This window comes from Camelus ferus, chromosome 29 (assembly GCF_009834535.1).
Source record: "Camelus ferus isolate YT-003-E chromosome 29, BCGSAC_Cfer_1.0, whole genome shotgun sequence".
Taxonomy (NCBI): Eukaryota; Metazoa; Chordata; class Mammalia; order Artiodactyla; family Camelidae; genus Camelus; species Camelus ferus.
This window is the reverse complement of record NC_045724.1, coordinates 14,947,041-14,954,140: the sequence shown is the minus strand read 5'-3', so window position 1 is coordinate 14,954,140 and position 7,100 is coordinate 14,947,041. Positions and strand designations below refer to the sequence as shown.

Here is a 7,100-nt window from a genome sequence, read left to right as displayed (position 1 = left end):
AACCTCAAAACATATTACTCAGTGAAAGAAGCCAATCTGAAAAGGCTACATACCATCTGATATATAGAGACAGTGAAAAGATCAGTGGTTGGCAGGGGTGAGATTGAGGGGAGGGAGGAATAAGACAAGCACAGAGGATTTGGGGGGGCAGGGGGAGGGAGGAATAAGACAAGCACAGAGGATTTGGGGGGGCAGGGGGAGGGAGGAATAAGACAAGCACAGAGGATTTGGGGGGCAGCAAGAATACTCTGTACAATATTATAATGATGGGAAAATGACATTATACAAGCCCAGAAAATGTACACCGAGTCAACTTTAAGGTGAACCATGGGCTTTGGTTGATGATGATGTGTCAGTATAGGTCATCCTTGGTCACAAATGTCCTGTTCTGGTGAGGGATGTTGATAATGGGGGAGGCTGTGCATGTGTTGGGTAGAGAGTATGTGGGCGATCCTTACACCCTTCTTTCAATTTGTTGTGAACTAAGACTGCTCTAAAAACAGTTTTAAATGAAAAAAAGAAAGATTAGGAAGGAACAAAACTGGAAGAATCTCTTGTTTAAGCCTGAAATGAAACTGTATTTCACTTGATAAGTATTTTCTATTTTTAACAGGAATAAAAACTACATGTTAAGGATTACCAAGTGATACTGAAATTGTGCCTGGCAACAGGGAGGCAGTAAATGTAAAATTTTTTAAATAATGTTAACGAGAAAAGAGAAATTCTTCACAAGACTGGGGAGCTGTTAGCAATAATTCTTTAGATTATAGTAGGATCTTAATATGTATAATTATGTTGGGGAGCATCAGGTGACATGCATGACAGTCACATGCTTAAAAATGACTTCTTGATGACGAATGTAGAAAATATTTTATGGCAAGTGGTGTGTCTTACTCATTTTTATATCTATAGAGTATAGCAGAGTAACAGCACTCTTTGGCAGGAATGTTTGTGGAGCAAATGAGGAAGTAAATTAATGAGTGAAAGAATAAATTGTAGGACTATTTCTACACTAATGGAGGTTCCAGAAGTTTGCATGAGAAGATCCTCCTTCTTTAAAAAATATGAAAACCCTATTTTCTTCTCAAATTGGGGAAAAGAAATGCAATCCTCTTCTTTATTGATATCTGTTAAAACCATGGTCTTTTCAGGTATTTATTTATGTAAGATCACCTTCCAGATGTGCTGTCCGGTGTCACATGGGAAATATTCATCTTCACGTGCTTCTAAATCTCTCTTACATGATTCACACTGAATTTCAGTCCAACCACTTTTTAAAAAACAAAAACAAACATTCCCTAAGGTGCTCAAGTTCATGCAGTTTCAATACATGCTGTAAACGGCACAAACCATATGCAGCAGGACTGGAGAATAAATAGCCCTTTTAAAAAACTGAGCTGCCAACAAAATTGAGATTCCATTTTTAAATGATTTTCTGCAAAGTAAACATTTTTTCAAGCTTGATCTTTGTGTAATTTTTCACTAGCATTTTTTCAAGCTAGAAACAACCTGCACGTGTTCTTTTTGTAAAGAAGGGTTTAATACTCCACTGTGTCACCAAGTCCCAGGGAGCTAATTTGTTCTAAAGACAACATTACTACATCAAGACAACGCAGCTTAACCTTCAGCTAACCTTATTCTGTTTGCTTTCCACATCCCCACTGAGGTTCTCAGCCAAAACATCCCCACAATCCTGGGTTCGTTTCTGGAAAATATGTGCATATAAATTCTGCTGCTTTTGTGTATCAGAGAAAGGCAACAGTCACACAATCCAACAATCACACACACTCACGCACCCCTTGTTCCCTATCTTACAAAATATGGAATCACTTCAGGGAGGCACAATGCTTAAGACAGAACTCCACCTTAAAGCAAAGTCCCCAAAGAGACATTGTAAGAGAAACCAGAGCAAACTCAAATCCCACTGTCTATTGTTCTGGCTCATCTGTTCATTTCTTCTTCTCTAAGGCCTCTTGCTCTAACATCCTTTCCCACGTGAGCAAATGATGACGGTTCTTGGTGAAATTTCCACAAAACTAGTTCTTACCTTGATTTCATCTGTTGTTTCCCCCTTAGCTTTCCTTCTCTCCCAGAGCCAAGGTGAAACACAAGCTCTTTCAGTGGGTTCCTTCATTTGTCGAATTCTCAAATGTAGTGGATTTGCCTACCTTGAACATGCAGGACCTAGGTACTCCTCCGTACTGATATGGTGGTGTTATTTTCCCATTTTCCCCTGAAAAGTCATGAAGCACTGGTGTGCTGAAACAGTCTTGAATAAATTTATCCAATTTATCCAGACTTTATGCTAGTTAGACTAGTTGACAGGGTCTCATTTTTTTTTTTTTTTCAAAAAAGTAGAATTCTGGTTAGAAATTGTAGAGTGAGAAAGAGAATGTTCTATATTATTTTTAAAAGGATCAATTTAGTCAACGAGGTGGTTTGCTGAATGTTGAGGTCAAATCTCACTATCTCAGATGACCATATGTGTCCGAAGACCTGACATTCACCTATCAAAGATAGAGAAGCAATAAAGAATATATGAGCCCAAATGGGCTTGATAACTGAAGAATCACAAAGAATATCTCGTACTCTCAGAATTATGGATTTCTCTACAAAATTTATCTCAAGAACTCATGGGCAATAGAAACCTTTTCATTAGGAAAAAGCTTGGTATTTTTAGTATCAGATAACACTCTTCTGTCACCATCATCTTAGTTTTAAAATGTCTCTAAGCCAGAGCATCCTTAAAATTTACTACATTATAAAGTCCTCATGGATGTTCTGCAGATAGAAAAGCAATTGTAAAATGCCATAAATGCAGTTTTATCTGCTCAGAATGCTCAATGGGTGAACTGCAGGATCAATTTCTAAAGTCTTTATGATCACAAGTAGGATTTCTGTGGGCTTCAGGACAATTTACATTACTTATATTTTATTGAATTCTAATTCCTTGAGAATTGACAATGCAGATATTACCAATGCCCATGTATTTTGGGAGAAAAAAACAGACATCTGATGTTACCAGTTGAATTGTGTCCTCCCAAAATCTGTGTTGAAGTCCTAACCCCTGGTACCTCAGAAAGTGACCTTGTTTGGAGATAGGGTCTTGATGGAGTTAATCAGTTAAAATGAGATCATTAAGATGGGCCCTAATCCATTTAACTGGTGTTCTTATAAAAAGAGAAAATTTAGACACAGGCATGTACACAAGGAGAACTCCATGAGAAGATGAAAGCAGAGATCTACAAAGCAAAGAAAGCCAAAGATGACCAGCAAACCCCCAGAAGTGAAGGGAGAGCCATGGGATGGACTGACCCTCACCACCCTCAAAAGGAACCAGATCATGCTGACACGGTGATCTTGGACTTCCAGCCTCCAGAACTGTGAAATAATACGTCTCTGTTGTCTAAGCTGTGGTGCTTCATCATGGCAGCCTAGGCAAACTTAGACATCTCATAAAGGCTGTGTCTTCTTCTGATACTTTCCTGACTGTCCCCGTCTGAGTGAATTGAACTTTGCATATTGAAGTCGCTGATCTTATATACTTGTTTTACTCAGAGCTACCTGTGAGGGGTTTTCAAAACACAGATGTTCAAGCAAAACCTGAAAAGCTACTGAATCTGAATCACTGAAGTGGGGATCAGAAATCGATATTCACAAAAAGTTCCATAGGGATATTGCTGCACATCTAGTTTTGAGAGCCACAGGTCTAAAATGCGGGTGGATGCCACCATGCTGGGGGAGCTGTTTGCTCCTTATTTTGGAGGAGGGGACTCGGGTTTTGTCAGTCATGGGAGCTTCATGGCAGTAACTTCAACCTCGGCTACACTTTAGATTCATCTGTGGAGGTTTACAAAAACCACAATTGCAGGCTGTACCCAGATCAAATGAAAAAGAATCTCTGGGGTGAGATCCAGACATGGGTATTTTTTAAACTTCCATGTGGTTACAATGTGTGCTCAGAACCTCAGGTTTAAGGTTAAGAAGTAAAAGTTGTGGGCAATGACTAATCAGTTAATGAACATTGCAGAAGATCAGATAACTCTGTGTAACCCAAATAAGTCAACAAACACTCACCTCAAAATGTACTGAGCCGATTCATTTCTCCTTTGTTCTCCATTTCTCTCCTTCTCTGTATCCCCTCTTGATTTCCCTTCTCTCCATTCTACTTTGTCTTTCTTGGTCACTCAAGTCTTTTCCTTTCCTTTTTAGATCATCTAATCGCATCTCAATACTAACTGGAAAAACCACGAAACTGATGATATACACATGCATCATATTTTGAGTAAAATTTTATTATTCCTGATCTTATTTTGGAATGTGTTTGAGCTCCAATATTTTATATTTCTTTAAGAAATAAAATCTTGTTCAAATTCCCATGTTTCCTTAAATATTCACACCTCTCACCCCCTCCCATCTCTCCCTACCTGCCCTTAAATGAGTGACTGTGGATACTATATTGTCTTAGGATATTTCAGAGAATTGTTGGGTTGAACATCAGGCTTCTGGCATTAGAGAGCTTGGGAGCATATGGGGGTGACAATGTTTTTCCATTCCTAGATCTAGTTCCCTGGTGCAGCTCTGAAGCAATTGGAAGGCTTCCTGGGAGCATGAGAGCAGCTGCTAGAAAGAACCATACAGCAGGAAAGAACCATACGTCGTGCTCAGAGAAGGCGTTGAGAGGGTAACAATGAGCTGTCCCACCACTGACAAGACTTTGAATGGTGCCAAGAGTTCACTGCCAACAAAACTTATGGCTGTGAACAGCAGATCAACTTCTTTTGGGTTGAGTTTAATTCCCTGGGATAACTCTTCTAGGAAAACTTGAGTCTTCACTTTGTCAGGACCGATGGCCTCATCCTCTGTTTCTTGTGCTATAATTTTGTAAAGGAACAAGATTTGTTTCACTTTGGTCCTGGCTGGACCACAGAAGTAACGCCCGAGTCACTCTGAAGCATGTACTGCAGACATAAGACATCAAATTCAGTCACCAAAGAGCAAATCAGTATGAATGGTATACGAAACCAACCAGAGAAAAAATTAATTTAGCCACCATGCTAAGCTTTTCTCTTTTAATTTTTCTTTTCTTTTCTTTTTTTTTTTTGGATGCGCTTTACCACTTTCTCCTGTTTTTCTTCTTTTAGTCTCACAACTGTAGTAAAGAATACAGCTTTAAAAATTCTCCTGTTGCATGGATCTGTGTGCACAAACAAAACCAAATTTCATTATAAAGTTTTTTCAAAAGTTGGCCATTTAGAAGTACCTAATAGAACATAGGACCATAGGACTGGAAGATTTTGGCCCAGATGATACCCACACAATTAGCTGACCACATTTTTTAAAAGTTCACCAAATAATCAGGTTTTCATCCCCATGACCAGTTTGGTTTTTGTTTTGTTTTTATGATCATGGTTTATTTTGCAGGAAAAGTGCTCATTTGCTTGGTCAAAGTTTGGGATGTTTTTTCTTTCCTGCTTCGTGATAAGTACTGTAGCTGTCTATCCTTAAGCTTTGGGATTAAAAAGGAAACACAAAGCTGCAATTTGGAAAATAAAAAAGTCAAGAACCCAGTCAACTGTTAAGTGACAACATGATTTTTGATAAAAAAGACTCAGTGAAAACACAAAGAACCACCCTTTCCCTGCCTCACTCCCTGCAACATACAGGAATGCAGACTCCAATCTTACTCAGTTCAGTGAGTGTATTAGTTTCTCAGGTCAGCTGTTACAAAGCACTATAAATTATGTGACTTAAAAGAATGGAAACTTACTGTTACAGTTTTGGAGGCTAGAAGTCTGAAATCAAAGTATCAATAGTGTTGATTCCTTCTGAGGACTGTGAGGGAGAATCCATTCCCTGTCACCGTTGCCACGCCCACACTTGTTCTGCTCACAGGAGAAAGGTGTTGCGGCAAGGAATAACAACTTTTTCTGGAAAGCCAGCAGACCGAGAAGATGGCAGACTAACATCCTAGAGAAACCACTTGCGGGGGTCTGGATGCTAGTTTCTTTTATGGAACAAAGACTAGGGAAGTGAGGAGGTAAAATATAAAGAGCATAAATTGTTGCAGATTTTTCCTGGTTTCAGCCAGACTCCTGGAGGGGATGTGTTAATTTCTTCCTTCCTGCAACTGTTGACTGGTGGGCTGCGAACATTTCCTATGAGCTGAACAAAGGTATTTTAGTTCAACATCCAGGCATGGAGGGGCAGGGTTCTCAGAGGGGGCTATTATATTTTAAGCTATCCACCACACCCCTTTAGTGAATAACTTGTAGCAAAAGCAGTAGAATACAAAGGTTGCAGTAAAATGAAGTAGCTCCAATATGGAGTCAGCCTTGTTCTTCCCTCTTACATCTCTCTCCTAGCTCCGCAGGTGCCTCGGCTTGTAGGTGCATGTCTCCCCGACTCCATCATCATGTGATATTCTCCCTGTGTTTCTCTGTATCCAAATTTCCCTCTTCTCATTAAGACATGAGTCATTTTGGATTAGTTCCCACCCTAATGGCCTGATCTTAACTTGGATACACATCTTCAAAGACTCTTTTTTCCAAATAAGGTCACACTCGCAGGTACCAGGGAAGGACTTTATCATATGTTTTTGAGGGACACAATTTGTCCCATTGGGTTATAGGAACATTCTGCATATGTCCTTATAAAACAGCTTCATGTCAATGTTAGAAAAACAACCTTTTTGGCAAAGAAAGTTGTACGTATTCATCCAGCATAATATGTGTTCAGAAACTCTTTCTGCCTGTTTAAAATTACTCAGTGTTATTTTAGTCCCAATTCTAGTTCTCATTTTCTATGACCTCTATCTTTTTTGTTTATTTATTTTTATAGCAAGGAAATACATTTATTAATTTTTGTTTTAGTTTTTAATCTTTTATTTTGGAAGATTTTAACATGTACAAAGGTAGAGAAAATGATGTAATGAAAGTACATGTTTCTGTCCTCCAACTTAAACAACTTTAACATCTGTCTAATCCTGTTACTGTCACATTTCTTACCCACTTTCCACATCCTTCCATCTTACTTTGAAGCGAATCCTAGACATCAGATCACTTGATGTGTGGTATTCCAAAATGTGTCTCTGAACATTA

At 38.9% G+C, this 7,100-nt stretch overlaps 1 long non-coding RNA gene across 1 annotated transcript; it reads right to left on the bottom strand.

The window, feature by feature from the left end:
- Positions 1–5,092: 5,092 nt before the first annotated feature.
- LOC116660430 lies at positions 5,093–6,672 on the bottom strand. Its single transcript, XR_004315943.1, has 2 exons — positions 5,771–6,672; positions 5,093–5,197 (listed from the first exon to the last, which is right to left on the bottom strand). It is a non-coding gene; the product is annotated as an uncharacterized LOC116660430 (long non-coding RNA).
- Between the last annotated feature and the right edge of the window lie 428 nt (positions 6,673–7,100).